The 21885-nt window shown below is 43.6% G+C and overlaps 1 long non-coding RNA gene across 1 annotated transcript in view; it reads left to right on the plus strand.

Moving 5' to 3' along the window:
* The window catches only part of LOC146864109 (uncharacterized), a 401591-nt gene extending 384301 nt beyond the window's left edge, over positions 1-17290 (plus strand). Inside the window, exons 4-6 of the long non-coding RNA XR_014976611.1 lie at positions 12086-12133; positions 15658-15742; positions 17164-17290. This is a non-coding gene — a long non-coding RNA (uncharacterized LOC146864109). The remainder of the gene's footprint in view (positions 1-12085; positions 12134-15657; positions 15743-17163) is intronic.
* The last annotated feature ends 4595 nt before the right edge of the window (positions 17291-21885 follow it).

The following is a 21885-nucleotide window of genomic DNA, read 5'->3' on the forward strand; positions in this document are numbered from 1 at the left end:
GCGCGCGACATGCGACGCGGGGGCCGAGTCTGCAGATATAGCGCCTCCAGGCGCGAGAAAGTCACCGACGGCTTCCGGCTTCCGGGTCCCGGTGCGGGGATGGCTAGGAGTTGATGTTCCCTCCCCTCCACTCAGTGGCCACACAGGCGACAAAAAAGCGGCAGCGGGAGGCTACGGGAAGCAACGTGGCAGGTAGGCTGGCTCCCCAACTGGCTCCTCCGGACTGACTCGGGCACCCGCTCCACCGGGGCCGAGTCTGCAGATATAGCGCCCCCAGGCGCGAGAAAGTCACTGCCGGCTTTCGGCTTCCGGGTCCCGGTGCGGGGATGGCTGGGAGTTGATGTTCCCTCCCCTCCACTCAGTGGCCACACAGGTGACAAAAAAGCGGCAGCGGGAGGCTACGGGAAGCAACGTGGCAGGTAGGCTGGCTCCCCAACTGGCTCCTCCGGACTGACTCGTGCACCCGCTCCACCGGGGCCGAGTCTGCAGATATAGCGCCTCCAGGCGCGAGAAAGTCACCGCCGGCTTCCGGCTTCCGGGTCCCGGTGCGGGGATGGCTGGGAGTTGATGTTCCCTCCCCTCCACTCAGTGGCCACACAGGCGACAAAAAAGCAGCAGCGGGAGGCTACGGGAAGCAACGTGGCAGGTAGGCTGACTCCCCAACTGGCTCCTCCGGACTGACTCGTGCACCCCATAGCCAATCAATTAGCAAAGACCATAAGAGCCTTATTTAGATTTACTAACAAATTAGGCTCCAAACCGATTCAGGAAATGGTGAAGATTTATCTAGCCAAGGCCAAATCAATCAGTACATATCGGGCTGCAGTTTGAGGTATGGCAGACATTGGGGCGTTACAGCGTATTGAGGACTTGCTCTACAAAAGATTATTAGCAGTATCTGAAACCTGCTCAAACTACATTAGTCATGAGGAATTGGGTTTACCGTACATTGGTGATTTTATTGAATGGCTCCCATATTGTTAGATTTTGTAATCCTCATTCACCACCAACCTCACTTCAAATCACATCCTAGATGTCTGTACCCACACTCAACTGACTGAGGAACGTAGGCAAATGGAAGTGGAGACCCGCCTACAGGTACCAGACCTACTGGGGGATCAATGAAGAACCAACTAAGATAACTCTTCCGCCAAGATCCAAGAGCTAGATGGCTCTCGTCGTAACACTGCCAGGAGAGCTGGAGGTAACCGCCTTAGCCCGAAGAGTATTAAGGTGTGATATTCATAGGACTCAGTGGAGAAAAACAAAAAAACACTCAGTCGATCGCCTCTGAACCCCATCTAAGTTGCTCTCTTTTTCTTACTGCCTGATCTGGCAAGATCTGGCTTAGAAGCTGACAAAACTGAAGTCTGCCAATCCAGGAAGGAGGGGGAAGTTGATTCTGTCCATCTTATGCAGATTTGCCTCCTGGCTAGGAGGATAGCATAGAAAAGCAGAACTCCAACAGGGCCGGTGACTTTATCTACAGAACCAAATATAATTAAGGGTAAATCAATGTTACTAGGACATCCCAGGGTGCTTGCCAAGAAGTTTCCAAAACTATCCCAAAAGGAAGCAAGGGCTGGACATTCTTTGAACATGTGGATGTCAGAGACAGAGACCTGCCCACATTTCCTGTAACTCACCGGTGGCCCTTTAATCATTTTTGACAGTTTATAAGGAGAAAAATAGGCCCTATGAATAGTGAACAGGTGGTTCCTTTTTAACCAGGCGGGTTTCACTACTTCATTTAAGGTTTTACAAGAGTTCTGCCACAATTGAACGCAGTCCCATGTAGGTAAGGAGCCCCCCCACAATTCCTCAGCAAGATTGAATTCACCATCCACAGCTTCAGCATAGCCTGATACCAAAAAGAAATGTTCTTCTTCCCAGGGGGCTTGGTCACAAGCTGGCGTTCTAGGAAGCTCCCACAACCTGCTGCGTTCTTACAATTTAGTTGTGGGTGAGATTGGGCCCAACTTTCCAGTTGAAGATATTTAAATCTGGAGAGACCTGTACCAACCTTGTCCTCTAGTTGTTCCCATGAAACAAGGGTCCCACCAGGGAGCAGGTCCCCCCAGACCGCTAACCCAGCTTCTCTCAAAGGTATTGCCAGCCTGTCCTTCAAACACTCTGGAGCCCCCGGGGAGTCCCAGAGGGGAGCCAAGCTGGAAAAATAACCAAGCGCCACTGAGCCCCCCAATTTAGCCCAGGTTTTGGCTAGTTCCCGCAGAACCTTCAACTTGACCTTTTTAAAAAACTTTGGGTCTCCGAATTTGAACAGGAAACCCTCCTCCGATATTTTGGCGCCTCTAAGCATAGCCAGAAACATTCCCCCCTCACCAGTGTTGTCATGTATTCTCAACAACATTTGTGAATGCGAAAGTTGGAAAGCCCAGGCATAAAGCTGGATATCTGGTAAAGCAAGGCCTCCCTTTTCTCTCCTTCACCTCAACTTTTTCCAGGCAATCCTGGGTGATTTATACGCCCAAAAAATGAGTTGATTTCCCTCTGTAACTTGCAGATAGTGGATTTTTCAAAGTGAAGGGGAATACAGTTAAAGAGGAAAGTGATCTTAGGGAGTATTGACATCTTGATCAGGTTGACCTTGCCTATAATAGATAGGGGGAGTAGGGCCCAAGATTTCATTAGCCTCTGACATTCCCTTGCCAGCATAGCCATGTTAGTCTCAGCGATCTTAATGATGTCTTGGAGAACATTAACTCCCAAGTATCTCATTTTGGAACTAATCTGGTGCTGGTGTCCCTCCAAGATTCCAAGTCATGATTTCCGTCTTCGAGGCATTGATTTCATAGCCTGAGACCAAACCAAACTCCTGGGCAAGACTAATGACGGCTGGAAAAGCTGATTGGAAATTAGCAGAAAAAAACAAGATATCATCAGCGTACAGGGCAACCTTCCTCTCCCACTCCCCATACGTAAAAGGCTGGAAATTAGGATCATCTCTAAGCCGTTGAGCAAATGGCTCAATATATAGACTGAAAAGGAGAGGGGAGAGTGGGCAGCTCTGTCTAGTCCTCCTTGAGATCTTAAAGGAGTCAGTAATGTTGTCATTAGCAAGGAGTCTGGCAGTTGGATTCTGATAAATCAACTGAACCATACGACAGAAATTTTCCCCTAGGTTAAATTTCCTCAAGATCTCCGACAGGTAGATCCAATTCACTCTGTTGAAGGACTTTTGTGGCATCTAAAGTCATGGCTACTTATGGAAGGGAGTATGCAGAAGCCAGATCAATTGCGCCGAAAAAATCATAGGTGAGGTCCGAGAGCTGCCGACCCCTGACAAAACCCTTCTGATCTAAGTGAAGGATATCTCCCACCACGAGACCCAATCTTGCTGCCAATATTGAGTTAAAGATTTTATAATCGGCATTCAAGAGTGATATGGGCCTATATGACCCACAGCTTGATGGAACTTTCCCTGGTTTCAAAATCAGAATTATTGTGGCATCATTCCACGAAGGTGGGAGCCTTAGGCCCTCCTCTAATACCTGATTGAGAAGCAACGTCAGAGTGGGGACGATCTTTCCCCCCAACATCTTATAGATCTCGGCTGGGAGTCCATCAAGGCCAGCTGCTTTCCCGTTCTTACAAAGTTGAATGGCTTCCCTGACCTCAGTCTGGGTGAAAGCCCGGTCTAAGTGTTGTCGTTGATCAGACTTCAGGGAGGAAAGAGGGATGCCTCCCAGCCAGCTTTGGGCACTGAGAGTATCCAGCCATTTATCTTCGATGTAGATGTCCTGAAAATAAGTCTGGAAAGCCTGACTAATTTCCCCATCTGAAGAAAAGGTTTCATTACCACTAATAATTTCCTTAATATGGTTCCTCGCCAGATCTGCTTTAGCCTTCCACGCAAGGAGTTTCCCTGCCCCTTCTCCATATTCAAAGTGGGTAATTTTACTTGCCTCCCATCTTCCAGTAAGCCTAGAGCGCAAGATGTCCTCTAACTGTCCCTTTAGACCGTCCAACTTAGCCTTACATTCTTGCTGGATTTCAGGGGAGGTTTGACAAATTAGGTCGGCCTTCGCAGCCTTCAGCTTTTCTTCGATAGATGAGATCTATTCTTTGTATCTTTTGTTTCTGTAGCAAGACCTACTGGTAATTTGCTCTTGCAGAAAAGCTTTGAGAGAGTCCCATACATTTGTTATAGGAGTCGACCCTAAATTTGTTTTCAGAAACCATTCTGTTTCTTGTAAAAAGAAAGAAACCTCCTCTTCCTCCAGAAGTAAAGAGCGGTCGAACGGACATGTCCTAGTAGGGCCAGGTAGTGGACATTCTAGACCTAAAAAAATACCTGAGTGATCTGAGAGATGGTTAGCCAGGTAGGAGATTTTTTTGACTCTGCCCCTTAGGAAATTACTTATCAGCACATAATCTATCCTAGATTGGTGCCAATATTTGTAATTTTGAAACAAGATGCCTAGATGCTGACCTGATCTTTCCCTCCAAATATCTGAAAAGGCGAATTGCTTCATTGCCTCTAACAAGAAGTCCTGAGATTTGGAAGGGACTATGACTCTATTGTTTGGAGTGTTATCCAATACTGGGTTCAAGATGATATTAAAGTCCCCAGCTAGGATTATCGGTTATAGAAAGTCCAACAAATGAGAGAAGATAGTCTTAAAACAGGAGGGGTCATCTTGATTGGGTCCATAATATCCAACCAAGGTGAATAAAGTCCCCATTATCGTAACTTTAATGATAGCCCATCTGCCACCTGGGTAAACTAGCTGCAGTAAAATATGCGCCTTAACTGACTTCTGAAATAGAATTAAAACCCCTCTAATATTTGCTGACTGACTAGTGCAGACGTATGAACCCAACCATCCGTTATTTTTAAAAAGAGAGACTATCTCTTCTTTAAGGAGATGCGTTTCCTGAAGAACGATGACCTGAGCTGGTGAATCCTGGAGATACTGTATGATCTTATCTCTCCGCGTTCTAGTTCCCAGACCATTAGCTTTCCAGGACAAGATCTGTATAAGACTCATGGTGGGTCAACCCAGAAACCTAACATTAAAAAAGGAATTTAGAACGTCCAACACCAGCACTTAAACCAACATAGCTCCAAAGCCATTACTTTAAAAATGAGATAGGTACAGTCAAAAAAGGGAGAATGAGGATTTTGTTTTGGTTTTTTACTCTGCTGTGTCCCCCTATCCCTCCCCCCACCCCCATGAGAACCCTTACCCCAATTATCTGGACAAATGGAGTCCAGGCAATTGCATCCCGGAAATGCCCCCCAACCACTTACAATAAAATGGAAAAAAAAAAAACATTCAGAGAAAGGGAAAAAATTCACGGAAGGACCTTTTCGACCTTACGAGGCAGTCGGGACCAATTTAGAGGGAGGAAAAAAAATAAGGTATACGCTTTTATTCCTCCATTTAATATTATTGTTTACTTTTAATATGGGCCCCTTCCACCTATAATCACTTATTATGCTAACTCTTCAGCACATAAAAAGAAAGAGAAGGCTGAACCCTCACTTAATAATACCTCTACTACCCGGCCAAACACTAAAACTATCCCTTATGATCCCCCTTTGCTGATACTGTCTAGCAGCTCATCCGCCTCCCGAACTGTTCTTAAATTGTGCATCTTATTATTGTGCATCAACTTTAGGAAGGCCAGAAATTTTAGTTGGGCCACTGCACCTAGTTTTTTTAAATCCTCCACCCTCCTACCCAACTCCCACTGCCTGTCCAAAGTGGACCTCGAGAAGTCAGACCAGATTGCAAACTCATTTGCCCTGACTGTTTTCAATTTCAATGCTGCGTTAAGGATTTTCTCTTTTAAAGCAAAGGTAAGAAAATTAATAAGAATTTTCCTAGGTTTGGATCTATTGGGATTTCTTCGAAAGGGATCCCTATGCACCCTCTACATATCCTGACTTAGTGCTTCTTCTGAATCCTCGAGCTGTAGGGAGGCCTTGAGTAAAGAAACAATGAAAGGTCTAATGTCGGATCCTTCACTGCCTTCCGGAACATTTAGTAAGCGTAAGTTGTTCCTACATGCGCTATTCTCTAATTTTTCCAGTCTGTTGCTAAGATCTATACGTTCTGCCTTTAGCAATTGAATGTCCCACTCTGCTCGCCCAGCATCTTCTTTTAGTTCACCAACACTACTCTCGAGAGCTATAGTCCTGGAGTTTAAGAGGTCCACTTTTTTTTCCAAGGTTTCACAGAAATTTCTGATTTCTCCTTGGTTAGCTGCGGATACTGCAAATCCCTTTTTTATATCTTCAGATAATGTGGTAAAAAGAGCTTCCAAGCCTGAGGGTGAAGATATTGGTAGAGATACCAAATCATCCTCTTGTTCCCCCCTAGATTCATTGTTAGGGACTGCAAGTGGCTGTGGAAGTTGCTGTGGCTGTAACTAAGTCAGGATCTGTGAGCAAGCTAAGGGGTCTATGTTCATGCCGCTCATGGGCTCCTGCGGGTCCAAAGGTACCCCTGTATCACCCTGGTGAGAGACCAGATCCAATGCTGACTCCATGTTGCTATCAAATATCGCTGTAGATGATAATGCCGATGTTATGGAGGTATTTAAGCTTGCTGAGCACTGCCTGAGGGATCCGGCTTGAGCAGTAATATCAAGAACCTCTGGTTGGACCCTAAAATAGGAACGCAGCAATGGAGTGACCCTAACTAAGATATTTGCGGAATTAATTTTTTGCCTCTTGGGTTTTATAGATCTCCCCTTGCTGGGGGCCGTCGGGAAGATTAAGCAAGCTATTGCCCAGAGTCACATGGTGCTGGGCTAACCTGCCACCGGCGCCGGGGAGCAAACTGTGATTCCCAGATTCCGGAGTCAGTCGCCCTGGCCGCGGTGCCACACCTCTTCCTTTGCTAACGGGATTATTTTTTGTAATTGCCTTAACCCGTCCGCAGCTCCCCGCAGCACCTTTCCTCTGCTTCTTATAGCCCCTTCTATCAATAGTGGCTAATTGCAGTGTTGTCTCTGAGGGAAGAGAGGATTCCTGCGTGGATTTAAGGGTCTGAAGGGTTTGACCCTCAGGGGCCAAAACCTCCTGAAAATGCTGCAGAAATTGATGAGCTGGACCCCCTGTCACGGTCTCTCCCCAGGCGCCTGGCTCCGGTATAATGGCAGAGTCTTCCAAAATCTTACCGCGACCTTCCCGCTGGGTTCTCTGTTCAGCTGTTCGAAAGAAGTAGCTGATACTGACTCTGCCGTCATTCCCCCGGAGAGGGGAACAACCTTTACAACGCAACTTTTACAACGCACTACACTTACAACACATTTTTTACAACGCAACATCCACTACAACGCATTCCATTACATAGCATGACACTACAACGCATTTTTAAAAACTACCTTTACAACGCAATCCATTACATCGCATACTACCTTTACAACGCATACCATTACAACGCATAATATTACACTACACTATCCAACACTTACCCTACTGTTGCACCCCCTGGAGTTAGAATAGTAATTTTTACCCTATACTATCCAACAATTACCCTACTGTTGCACCCCCTGGAGTTAGAATAGTAATTTTTACCCCTATACTATCTAATACTTACCTTAAATGCAATTTAATATTATGCGTTGTAATGGTATGCGTTGTAAAGGTAGTATGCGATGTAATGGAATGCGTTGTAAAGGTAGTTTTTAAAAATGTGTTGTAGTGTCATGCGATGTAATGGAATGCGTTGTAGTGGATGTTGCGTTGTAAAAAATGCCTTGTAAGTGCATGCGTTGTAAAAGTGTGCTTTGTAACGACATACATCCCCCCGGAGATGGCCTTGCGCAGCCGCCTTGCGTCTCCTACGGAGCTCCAGGGCGGCTTCCGACCAGCTGGGTGGCGCGGATAGGCGTCGACCCGCCCCACCTCTGCACATCCCAGGCCACACCAGGTCAGCAAAGCCGACAATGCCAACACTCACGCCGCAGAGAGAAAACAAAACAGCCTCGGGAAAGGACGAGGAAGAAACAACAAAAGAAAGGCAGGGAAAGCAGAAAGGCACACGCCGAAAGGTAATGCTGGTCTCCGGTTAAGTTAACTCATGTCTCGATTGGTGCGTTTAGTGGCTGGAGCAGGAGCTGACTACTGACGTGTAGCCACCATGTTCCCCCAAACGTCCCTATGGAAGGACATGGTTTTTAACATAGTCAATCAATTAGCAAAGAACATAAGAGCCTCATTTAGATTTACTAACAAATTAGGCTCTAAACCGATTCAGGAAATGGTGAAGATTTATCTAGCCAAGGCCAAATCAATCACTACATATCGGGCTGCAGTTTGAGGTATGGCAGACATCGGGGCGTTACAGCGTATTGAGGACTTGTTCTACAAAAGATTATTAGCAGTATCCGAAACCTGCTCAAACACATTAGTCATGAGGAATTGGGTTTACCGTACATTGGTGATTTTATTGAATGGTTCCCATATTGTTATGGTACTCGATATGGAAGAGGGAGACAGGCAAATTGAATCAGTTAATATTGAGTGATAGTATGAAGGTAGACTATGCACCCAGAATCCCTTAATTATCTTATGTAAAGACTACTCTTACATCTCTAGGTGTAAATGAGATTTATGACCATCCCCAATTGTTTGCCAGTTTTTCGAAGGCCAAGCTTAAGGATATTTTTATGGCTAAAGCAAAAAGAGATAGATGGATTTTAAACAAGGATAAAAAACCAGTTCCTACCTCATATGACGCACGTTGCTTTATCTTATTGGTTTTTTTTGTAGAGAACTCCCAGTCCCAGCACAGATGTATGTTGACAAGGTTTTGGGTAAACTACATTCCACTAATGATGCACACTCAGGGAAGCATTTATCCCCTTGCCCATGTGATAGAAAGTCCACCCTGTCCATTTCACACATTTTGGGCCTCATTACAATGTAGTTCGGAAAGCATTCCAACTGACTCCTTGTCGCAATGGTTTCTAACCAACTCGGGTTCGGGGAGTCCGACCGAATGATTATGATGGTCCTGAACACCGATCAGGTGGACTCCCATTGACTTCAATGGGATCCTGTGTTCCTACCGACACCAAAGGTTTCAATAAAAAAAAGAGGTGGTTGCAGAAAACCATGCACCCTGTGGCGGGTACCCCATTGAGCCTGCCACACTGTGCATGGTTGGAAAGAGGGGACCCATGGGTACCCCCCACGGACCCCAACCGGAAGCCTCTGAGTGAAGGGGGACCTGCTACAGGCCCCCAAATTCAGTTTTCAACAACTTTTTTGTGTGGGACAGACCGAGTTGGAACGGCTGTTGGAATCCGACATCATAATCAGTCGGAAACTTGGCCCATAGAGCTCTACAATTCGGCTCTGACTGACTTGGACTCTCCGAATGCCGGTCGGAACCGATTCGGAATGACCGACCGACTACCTTGTATCATAATCAGTTGGTTGGAAATGTTTCCAAGTCCGAAACTTGGCTTCCGACACAGGTTTGGTCAAACCAAATGCCATTCAGAGCCTTTCTGACTGACATCGTAACCAGCCCCAATTTTTGTTCCTTATACATTAGTCCAAGGAAAAGGTTTTTGATTCCATTATTATGGAAACATAATTTTAGGCAGTATCTTATTGCTTTGTCATTTTTACAGTGACTGGGTAATCCCTTCAGTTGAAATACACTTGCATCTTTTCTGTGGGCAGCATTTAGAATCCGTCGCACCACATGAATTATACTGGCCCATGGTTTCTTGTAAGAGCAAAGAGAGGATGAAGAGTAATACCTAATGTAATACCTAATAAACCCATGTCTTACTGATTTAGATTGTTCATTCTTTAATAGCCCAAGCACATGTACATAAACTGCACAGAGACACAGATTTGATACACAATTATAGCTGCAAATTGGATTTTAGAGGTTAGGTGTAGCTATTTATTTGCATCCTTGGAATTACAAATGATCTATTTGGTAATAAGATCCCTGAGTGTAGCGATTCTAAATAATCAACTAGAGTGTAGCTATGGAAAAATTGTGAAAGACTGAGCTCATGTTAGATTAATTTTATCAGGGGAGGTAGGGGGGCAATTGTGAAACTATTTATAGATTTGCACTAAGGATGAGATAAATTATTGATTTTTATTGAAGATCATGTATTTTATTAGTTTTACTGATTATTCTAATTGTTTTTATGTAATTTTATGCATTTTAATTAATACGAAATAAAGTTTGATTTGACTTGACTTGACTTGGCTACCATTTTGCCAACCGTCACTATCTCCCGGTAGAAAAGGAGGACTTGGGGGGGCATATTTACTACTATTTCATGTAAAGCGGTGCATCAAGGGAGCTTGCTGCACTGCGCTGCATTGTGGGAAAGAAAGAAAGCAGAACTATTCCATATTTACAAAGATATGGAGCATTTCAGCTCTCTCCTTGCGCTGGCACCCTGTGTGCGACCAGGCAACACAGGCATCCTTGCAGCATAGTGCGAGGCTGACTGAGTTATGTGAAGGATTGTTTTTGTGCAGGAAGGGACATCTTCCTTTATAAATAAAATTCCTTTGAGGCATAAGGCAAGCATAGTCAAAGCTTTTTTGCGGTCACAAATATCCTGATTTGCAGAATGTGTCATTTTTCATTTTGGAATGCATCCTGGTTTCCTTTAAGGAAAACAGACTGCATTAAAAAAAAAAAATTGCTTTGGTTAAAAGCAATCACAGACATGGTGGTCTGCCGACCCCCGCAAGCCATCATCCCTGTGAGTTTTGTGATTCCCAATGGGTTGCAAACGGAGACCTTCCTCATGAATATTAATGAGGTAGGTCTATTTGCAACCCACTGGGACTCGCTAAATGTGTCAAACACACATTTGTACATTGTTGTTTGTGAGTACCAAATAGCGAATCACAAAGATTTGCTATTAGGTAATCATAAACCCAAAGCTACATACATCTGGCTCTGGGTTTGCATCAAAAGATATGAGTGGATGCATGGGATCGCTCATGCAACTCCATGTAACACCTACCTGATGCAAAATAAGGCAAGGTAGCGCTAAGCGCTGCGTTACTTTATATTTACTAAAGCATGCAAAGTCATGCAAAGTGACTGCGTGGCCTAGTAAAAGCCAACAGTGATTTAGCGTCAGGACTGTGCCACAAAGCCTTCTCAATCCTGACACAGGATCATAATAAATCTGGGCCCCGGTGTTTCATTTGGAGAGGGTATTATGGGCCAGTCACCAAAATTCCAACAGATGCCCCTTTCACCCACCTGTGCAATCCTCCAGCTCATTTATAGTGAGGGAAAGGCGGTGTTGCCTATCCACATCAAACCGTATCTGAGGCTGCAAGTGACTTTGCACACTTACAGCTCTCCAGCCTCTCTTGCACATAGTTGTATGATTGTTAATCCCACCATTTTGGAGTAATATTACAAAAATAACGATTCTCGCAGTAGAAAAACTTCCTAATTAATACCCGTTTATATTATCATCACTGGTAGTAATGCCTCCTGGTCCAGAAAGAAGCTTTATATTTATTTACTCAGACATTTCCATTACTCATGAAGTTTCTTGAACTTTTATGTTTATGTTGGGCTCTTGGAAGCAAGAAGCACATAACAGGATGTGGCTGAAAGAATGCTATCAGATTTGTAACATCAACACAACAGGAAGGTTCAAGGATCAAGAACAAAATGTTACATTTCATGAGTAATGAGCTGCAAGAAGAGATACAGAAATTCTAAGCAGTGACAGATTCCAGAGCCAAATTAGTGTATATGGAAGTCATTTATACAGGTATTCTGTAGAAAACAGTCAGGTAGTAAGGAATTGTAGGAGGTTCTGGGAAGGTGTAAGGCTGCGGAGGATAGGTATGCTTCTGAATGTTGACATTTATTTGTGATACAAAACAAACAAGGTTGACTCTCCCCATGCCTAACAGAAATGAATGTGTCCGTCTGTAATGCAACTGGTGCTCATGTAAAGCGCGCTGGTTCCTGATACCTTCTGGTCGAGTTTGCGCTATATAAAACTCAGAAAAAAGAGAATCTGTGCAGAGGATGGATCCTGGTGTCTGTCGTGGTATAACTGATGTTTGGTTGTCTTTCTTTTCCTTTAGATCTCCTCCCTCAGGATGGTGCCGGCCAGTCTCGAGAAAGAGACAGCGGTAAGTATATAGGTGGTGATTTGGAGTTAATCTGTACTATACCAACACCACATAATTTTAGGGAGCAAATGAGGGGAATACTAATCCTCTTGGATATATATTCAGACTGCACCTAGTTTGTGCTTGAGAGACTCCAACCTCAGTCACTGCCCTCCGGCAACCTAGGAATGCACTACTTAATTAAGGTTCCCGTCCTTTCATTAGATTATGATGTACTGGTTTTACCCAGCCCCGGTTTGCACCACAGGGGTCAGGTTAACATCACCTGTTTCAAGTAACCGGTCCTGTCTAAAACGGACCCTTGTCTCAGTGCCTTGTAACTGAGGTACTGTGAAGGTTGAACAAATGCAGATTGTCATGCCTTGTTACATTATGCTTTACCAATGCTTTTAAGAAAAACCCAAAGTGCATCACGATGGAAAAACCCTTCATCATGACAAATGATCCCACACCCTCTCCCTCGTTACTCACCTGCTGCGCCGCAACAATCCCGAATTATTGGCTTGCATGATTTTAGTCCACCAAAATTTCTCTCAGAAGCTTCGGTCTAGCAGTAATAACCCTTTACTTATATAGTCTGATGTTGAGTCACATACATGAATTTAATTACAAATTTAGGAATCGGTTATCTAACTCCTAATCCTCATTAGATATCCGAATGTTAGATCTCCTATATCCAGCCCTTCAGTGGCACAATACAAGATCCAATGGCGGATCAAGTGAGTGTCAGTCAGCTAAATCATATGGAAGAAACAATAGTAATAAGAAACCAAATCCATCAAAAGGGGTCCAGTAAGAGCTGCAACAATCTGAACAGTGCCAACTGTATGAAGTGAAAATTGATTTATTGTCAGGATTGCAAGGTCTTTCTGAGATTCTTTCCATAAGCATCATCTTTCCCTCTGTCTCCCTCCAAAGACTCCCCTCAGGCCATGTTTCCATAGGCTGTGTTATTCCCTCCCCATTTTTGTTGGTTTATTGACCCTTGGTGTATTAACCTGATGACTGATCATTTCTTATGTGTGTATGATTTTCTTGGGTCACCAAATCACCGTGTCAATTCCTATGGTTTCTGTCCTTAGCTGTTTATATCCAATGGTTGGTAGTATAATGCTCGTTGTTATGGATTGATCTCTGCCACACTTAGTGAAATTCTCAAGGTATCTCTTATGAATAATTGTGCTCTTCTGTTCACTACATAATGAACCCTTGACAGTGTGTGCTTTGGTTGGCTGCATACTTTTCATTCCTGTTGGTTGTTTCTTGCTGCTCCTGTGCTAAAATCATACAGAATATACCACGGCTAATTATATAATGTCAATTCCTACCGGGAAACTACCATTACAACGCAGGCATTACAAAGCATATGCCATTACAACGCATGCCATTACAACGCATATGCTATTACAACGAGTATTAAGATAAGAGCTTTAGTTAAGTATTTTTGTTAAGGTATCTTTTTTATTTTTTGGATCAGTATTGATTTTCATATAATTTTTTTAAGATTTTGAAATAATTAAATGTAATGCTTTAGGGGGTGTCACCCACCCTCTGGCAGGGGATGCAAGGGAATTAAGGGGGTTGGGTGTGGGGCTGTATTAATACTTAGGTATTCATTTTAATGCCTAGGTATTAATCACTATTGATTTTATTATTAGTTTTTAGAAATTTAAAAATATTTAAAATTAACACCTATGAGGATGTCAACCCCATCCACTGGCACAGGTTGCAAGGGTATTAGGGTTTTTGGGTGGGGAAGGGTATTAATACCCATGTATTAATTTAAATATATGGGTATTAATCAGTATTGATTTAAATATAAATGTTTAGTTATATTAAAATAATAATAATTCATGCATATGAGGGTGTAACACCCACCCTCAGGCATCGGATGCAATCGAATTAGGGGCTTTGGGTGGGAAAGTGTATTACTACCCAGGTATCAATTTGAATATATTGGTACTAATCAGTATTGATTTCAATATTCATTGTTACTTAAATTAAAATAATTAAAATTAATGCTTATGTGGGTGTTTGGGTAAGTGTTTTTGTTAAGGTATATATTTTAAATTTATTTTGGGATCAGTATTGATTTTAATATAAATGTTTTGTTATTTTGAAATAATTAAATGTAATACTTATGGGGGTGTCACCCACCCTCTGGCATAGGATGCAAGGGAATTAGGGGTTTTGGGTAGGGGGTGTAATAATACTCCGGTATTACCTTTAATGTCTGAATGTTAATTTGGTTTGAATTAAAAAAATAGGCAGTGACTTTTTAAAGTATAAAAATGAAAAGAGAAGAGGATATAACACCCACCCTCTGGCACACGATGTGAGGAAAGTAGGGGTTTTGGGTGGAGAAGTGTATTAATATTAAGGTATTAATTTTAATACCATAATAATAATTAAATGTTATTCATAATATTGATTAAATAGGTATTCTAATATTTAAAAACAATAGCTGTGAGGGTTTATCACTTATAATCTGGCATGGAGTGGTAGAGAAATAGGGATTTTGAGTTGGGCTTATGCACTATTTTTTAAACCACAACTATAAATATTTGTAAATATAAAATAAATTATTGAAACATAAAAGAATTTGTAAACATGGATATATGTACAGTCCTAAAAAACTATAAAAATACAGTAAATAATATAATAACAATTAAAAATGTATGTATATATTATTTATTGAAATGATTAAATAGGACACATGAAAGATAATGTTAAAAAGATTTAGGGTCTGATCACAATGGTCTTACCTCTCTCATGTTTTCCACCCGTCATATAACAAAGGGGAGCGGATTGTTGGCGGTTCGAAAGACTGACCGCCATGCATTTGATGGGCTCCTTGAGCTTTCCGGTGCATCGGAGAGAAATGTATTCCCTACAATGGTGACGGTGCCTGCCAGGCACTGCCGTAGGGATTACAATGTTACCTTTCCGCCCGCCATTTCATGGTGGTTAACCCACCACGAAAAAGGAGGTGAAAAGGGACTTTGGGGGCATGTAGCGGGCCCCAGTTCCCCCTGGCCCTCAGCTATGGGTTGTGGGGGGGCACCTATGTTGCCCTCTTACATATCCCTACATCATGTGGCAGGCACTGCATGGTGCCTGTCACATAGTGCAGGGAGACGTGAAGTGTCCCCTTTTTGCATTGCGGCACGTGCTGCAGCCAGCAGCACCAGCCGCTATACAAAACATGGGCATTGCGACCGTCGGCGTGGTGGTCACATCCTAATGCCTATAGCGGGACCACCGACATCCTGTCAGGCGGTCCCATCTCCAAAAGTCCAGCCACCATCCTAATAAGCCCCTTATTTATTTAAAAAAAAGATGTAATAATGGATAAAAAAAAATTAAAAATTATTATACATAAGTTTAAATAAATATACATTTTTGTAAATTTTAGCTTTTCAAAAGTAGTTCATTTACTTTTTTTACAATGTTTTTTGTGCTTTCCCATGTTTTTACATAGAACTCAATGGAAAAAATTGTTATTTTTTCCTTTTTACTTTTAGATATGACATTCTCGGTTGTGCGTCTGTATCAACATTTAATGGAGCGTTGCAGTAAAGATAAGAAGCAAGGAGAAGTTGCGGTCAGGTTAGACAAATTCTATATGTTTAAGAGAGAATGTGGGTGGCATAGTTTATTGTAAGGAGAGAGGAGGGAGTTAGTTAGCTATATGTTAGTATTTAGATGCATATTTTGAATGTTTTAACCACCATTTTCATTTCTATGCAGGTAGCGGTTGTAGGCCCACCTCGGGTTGATTGCTCTTTTAACATTTTTGGTTTAAAAAAATATTTACTGCTGCTATGGTTTACAGTGAGTAAATGTGGGTAATCAATAGCAGAAACTGCCAATGGGGTATATTTTAAGAACTGTGAAATTTGTCTAATTTGTCTCTCCTAATATATCACTTTTCTATGGGTATTGAACTAAAGCTTGTTTTTGTTTAATAAAAAGACAATATATTTACAGAGAAAGATTAAGATTTTTTTTAAACCAAAGTGTAAGGGGTTCATTATGATGGCGTGTGGGCATGAGTCCGCCCAACATCATAGTGGTGATGGGACCGACCGCCAGACATGCGGTGATCCCACCAGTGCAATTAGGATGGGCCTGCCATACTGGCAGGCGCATCCTGGCCTTTTAACATTGCAGACAGTGCTGCTGGCTGAAGCACCGTCCACAATGTTAAAAGAGCATGCGTAGCATTTCCCTTCACCACGTGGCATGCACCACGCGGTGCCTGCCACTTGGTGCATGGAACTGCGGGGGATACTCCCAGTGCAACCCCCACAGAGGGGACCCACAATGGGCCCCCAAAGGCAGTCTCTGCCTGTCTTTTTGCAGCGTTATATCTGCCGCAAAAAGACAGGCGCAAGGGCATATCATAATCACTACAGCGGTGCCTGCACGGCACCACTGCAATATTGCCCTGGTTCCGGGTTCCGCAAGATAGGCGAAAAAGGAACGCCTTGCAGAACCATGGCGGACGGACTTTCTGTCCACCACTGAACCATTGTGATGCCCACCGCCATCCTAATTTGGCGGTGGGTAAATCTCATTATGATGGCTGGAGGGTCCTCCTGCCATCATAATGAGCCCCTAAGACAGCAATATTTTTGTTATTGTTTTTGTAGCGTCACGTTTTTTAACCATAATATAGTATATTCATGGCTGTTCGACCACGTGGAAGTTTGGAGAACACAGATGACATGGATGGCAGAATGGATGTTTTTGACAATTAGGAAGTTTTTGTAAAGGATTGTAAATTTATGCCGGTTTTTTACTGCATGGTAAAGTTTGGATTTTTCTGCTTTTCAAAATCTGTTGGCAGATTATGGATGGATTAAAAACGTATGGACGATGGATTTCTTGTTGTGCTTTTTGCTGACAATACTTCATTTTTTAGGGTTTATTATAGGAGATGCATTTTTTTAAGTTTACACAGTATTATTTGCAGCACTATGTTTGCTCTAAAATATGTCTATGCCAAGCTGTGTCTCTTTTGATAGTTTTGCATGGGATTTGGACTCCATCGTGAATTATGGCTAATTTGGATATTTGGAGTGGGCCAGACTCTTGATGAACTGTGGAATTTTACAAAAGTCCAAGAGTCGAAGAAAGAAGACAACTGAAGGTAGGAAACTCGAAAAAAAAATCAAATGTGATTTTTTTGTGGAAAATTGCCAATTTAATTTCAAAAAATGAATTGCAAAACTTGGAATGAATTTACACCTTTTTGGGCAAGATGGCGGCCGCATCAGTGGCCGGGTAAGCCGGTGCTCTTCACCTCGGCAGCTTACCTGTGTATCCGATGACATTTTGGTTACTTAACTAATTCTTAGTTTATGCTGTTGGGGGAGCAGTGCTTCAAGTGCTGGAGGTCGCCGGTGAGGGATTCTCTCGACGGTCTCCTCAGGATATCGCTGCTTAAGCTTTGGCGTTTTGCGAGTGCCGCGGCTGCCTGGGGTGACTTGCGGAACCTGCTACGGTTACGGCGGCTCCTGTCAGGCTCTACCGGCCATCACGTTTCTGGAAAAGTCATGGCAGGAAAGAACGCGCTCCAGCGGATCGCTCGCAATAGAGCTAACACTCAGCCCGCGGGTACTCCGGTAAAGACGCGGCAGATGGCCGTAGGAGAGAAGTCGGGGGAGAAAGTCCCAGATAAGCCCGATAAGGCGGCTTGTAAACGGCAAGAGGCAAGTACTGTGTCCGAGGCTTCTCAGACAGCTATTATAGAGCCTATGACGGCTGCTGAGATGGGGGCAAGCGCAGCTTAGTCAGCACAGCAGATTCCGGCAATGTTTAGGATTGAAAGTAAAGTAAGAAAAAATCAAGATCTACCTGGTGAGCAGGCCCCGGGTGAAGGAGGAGTGCAGCAGACTACAGGTGGCCAGGAAGGTCAACAAGCTATGGAAGTTACTCCGGCTCTCCTGATCCCCTTGCAGGGCACTGGCAGGGGGGCTCTGGGAGATGTAGTCCAGGCAGGATTAGACCAAACACATACGGAGTTGGAAGAGGCGGTGCAACAGCAGCAGCAGTCTGATGAGGAAAGGCTCCCCATTGCTGGCTCCAGGGGATTGGTTATTCTATCCACGGTGGAAAACTTAAAAGCTGGAACTACAGAAATGCTGAGAGAATTATCTGACCGGATAAAGCTCCAGTAACGGAGGACTTTTTTTCTCTGTCTGATATGTCCTCGGTGGATAGTGTAGTGCAGGACTGGCTGGACAGGGCCAGCACAGGGGGAGAGGAGGAAAATCTGGATGACTCCGTGGATCTCCCGGGGGTACGTGATCAGACTACCGGTGGAGTGACTGGGATAGGGTCAGAAGCCTCTTCTACCTGGGACAAACAGAGCTCACCTAACTTTGACGGGATTATTGCACCGAGTGAGGCTGTATCATCTGCACAAGGTCAACTACTAGAAAGAAAATCGGCCCCTGGAGAAATCACACTAAACACAATTTATGATTTAATTATGACTCATAGGGCAGAAACACAGGCCGGTCTAACCCGTACTCAGAATGCTTGTAAACGATTACAGAACGCTGTTAGAAGAATTGCTAAGACCTGCTCGGATGTGGCCGGAAGGATGAGCGAGGCCGAGACAAGGATATCTACACTGGAGGATGAACTGGGAGCTCAGAAGGAAGCAGCTGAGTCCCTCAAAGCATATAGGGACGATATACATTGGAAAGTAATTGACTTTGAAAATAGGTCTAGGCGTAATAACCTGAGAGTGCTTGGTGTGCTGGAGGGAAAGGAGGGATCTGATCCGTTAAAATTTGTGGCAGAGTTATTTACGGAGGCCTTTCCAGAGCTGGGACATTGGGAGTGGCAAAAGGAAGTTCAAAGGGCACACCGATTTCCATTTGCTCAGGAGAAAGGGCAAGGGGAAGCCTTTCCTAGGGCTATTCTGATCTCATTGAATAACTTCCGGGCGAGAGAAGAACTTTATGACCTAGCACGACCAAATAAACGGAGAAATGCCAAAGGCTGCAAATTTTTTGTCCGCCCGGACTTTTGTCAGTCTACAGTTGAGCAGCGGTGGAAGTTCAGACAGCTCATTCCAATGTTCCAAGCTAAGGGTGCTCAGGTGTTCCTTCAAAACCCGGCTAAACTGAAGGTGGTTAAAGGTGGCCGCAGTCAGTTTTTTACATCTGAAGGCAAGGCGAAGGAATATTATATCTTCAGTCAATGTAAAGTACTTTTCAAAGGCCTTATGTGTATGTGTATGTGAATTGATGTTGGGTGGTGCTAGGGTATCTAGGGGGGTCGATTGGGCTCTGTCTCTTGGGATTTGGGTTTTGTCATTTATATGAAGGAGCAAGAAACAATATGGCAGCAAATATGCACTATTATGGTTAGCTGTGGACTAATAGGTACGGACATTCATGTTCTATTGGGTCCATTGGGCTTTGTTTTTTGGTTTTTGGGTTTTGGGTTTAGTCATTTATATGAAGGAGCAAGAAACAATATGGCAGCAAATATGCATTATTATGGCTAGCTGTGGACTATTAGGTATGGATAATCAGGGATAATTATGGATTTATTATTGAATTTACAGGGTGCTATTTGCTGAATTATGATTTGTTCTTTTTATTTTTATTTTTACTATGTCTGTAAGGTTGCCGAGGTGGAGGTGAGGGCACTGAGCTTAACCATCACTAGGGAAGATTTTCCCAATGCTCTATGAGGGGGATGAGGGGGGCAAGGGCAAGGGGGGGTGGAGGGTAGGAAGTGCAGGGGGGTGTTTGGGGTGGCTTGGGAGGGTTGGGGTGGGGGGGGTAGTGGTGGAGGGTGTGAAAGATTCAGCGAGGAGTAAAGATTCCATGGCTTATTTCAATATGTTCCAGCCAAAGCGAGTAGGTATACGGAGTAAGAGTAAAAAAAACGAGCTAGTTTCTAAAAGATATCAGCTTTATAGTGGTTTAGTAAGTTGTTAGTCTTAAGTTATTTGGCGTGAGGAACTTTACTGTCCAAAGTCTTTGAGACAAAATCTGGAAACTGATAAGGACTTCGGATGAGGAAATTAATATGTTGTACTTTGAATATTTGTGGGCTGAACGATTTTAGGAAAAGACGGGTATTAGCTGGAATTATACTTTCATGCTCCTGGGATTTGCTATTTTTGCCATAAACGCATATAGCATGGTCTAATAGGGCCTGGCTTAACTCTCTTGGTTTGGAATTATTAGCTTGTACATCCCAGTCGGTTAATATTAAAGGAGTTGCGATACTTGCCAAGAAGGGATTGATGGAGGTTAGGAAGTATAAAACAGATAAGCTGGGACGCTGGGTCATTATGGAGGTAGCGGTTTCCCAGCAAGTTATTACACTGTGTTCAATATATGGGCCAAATTTAGATGATCCGGAGGTTTTTCAAGTGATAAATACAGAACTGTCATTGTATTCACAACCTATGATAATATGTGGTGATCTAAATACTCATCTTCATTCAGGGTTTAACTTCAGAACGGGTGAATCTTATATGGGAAGGAAGCCACGAGGGTTTAGGGGCCTGCAAGCGCTGGTTCAAGATCAAGGGCTGTATGATGCTTGGGCGGAACTTAATTCAGGCCAAGATGGATATACATATTGTTCTGCCCCCCATGGAAAGATGGTACGGTTAGATTATTTTTTAGTCTCTGATGCTATTTTATCGATTGCATCTATCAAGATCCTTCATAAAATTATATCGGATCATAATCCGGTGGTGTTGGAGTTTGAATGTACTGATTTAAGGCCTAGGATCACAAAATGGTCCTTCGATAGAAGGCTTCTTTTCAATGAAGACTATCGTAACTGGATGAAGGAATGGATTCCTGAATTTATCAAGCTGAATATGGGGTCAGCCAGGAAAGATATTGTCTGGGATGCACTGAAGGCCGGGGTGAGAGGTGAGATAGTGAGATTTGTCGCCAGGAAGCGCAAAACCGAGCGCTTAAAGACTATAAACGATTTAGCATCCCTCTCTCAGCTGGAGCAAAAATTAGTCCAAGAAATAAACAGTGGGGGTAGGGTTAAGGAGGTCCAGGCACAAATTGCAGTTTGCCGAGCGAAAATATATCAGGGTTATGCAGACGAGGCAGCGGCTAAGTGTCAAGTATATAGGAATGAATGTTATGAAATGGAGAGAGGGTCGGGAGTGTCCTTGCTCATAGGTTACGGCAAAAAGAGGCTCACTCTAGGATCATTAAGATAAAAGACATCGAGGGGAAACTTGTAGAGACCCCTTCCTTGGTTCAAGACTCTTTTAAAAAGTATTACGAAAGATTATACACGGCAGAGCCAGTTGCAAGACCCGAGAGCTATCTTGAGGAAATTGAGGTTTTGGGGTTAGATGAGAGGGATAAAGAGGTATTGTCTGAAGCGGTTTCATGGGAGGAGTTTGAAACTGCTATGCTGTCGTTAGCATCAGGGAAGGCGATGGGCCCAGATATGATCCCCTTAGAGTTTCATATTAAGTTTAAAAAGGTCTTAGAGGGGATAATGACCTCAGTTTTTCAAGGGGCGTTTGATCGGGTTCCCCCAGTTTCTTGGTCTCAGACAGTAATAGTAGTCTTTAAAAAAAAAGGAAAGGATCCCCATGAGCTCTCCTCATACCGACCAATCTCTTTAATTAACACCGATAGTAAAATTTCCTCGAAATGCCTTGCAAAGAGATGTTAGACGGACCGGGAGGGTCGGCCGAGGTCAGGGGGAGAGGTCTCCGGAGAGAGCCGTCTCCA

This window comes from Triturus cristatus, chromosome 2_1, assembly GCF_964204655.1.
Source record: "Triturus cristatus chromosome 2_1, aTriCri1.1, whole genome shotgun sequence".
In the NCBI taxonomy this organism is placed as follows: Eukaryota; Metazoa; Chordata; class Amphibia; order Caudata; family Salamandridae; genus Triturus; species Triturus cristatus.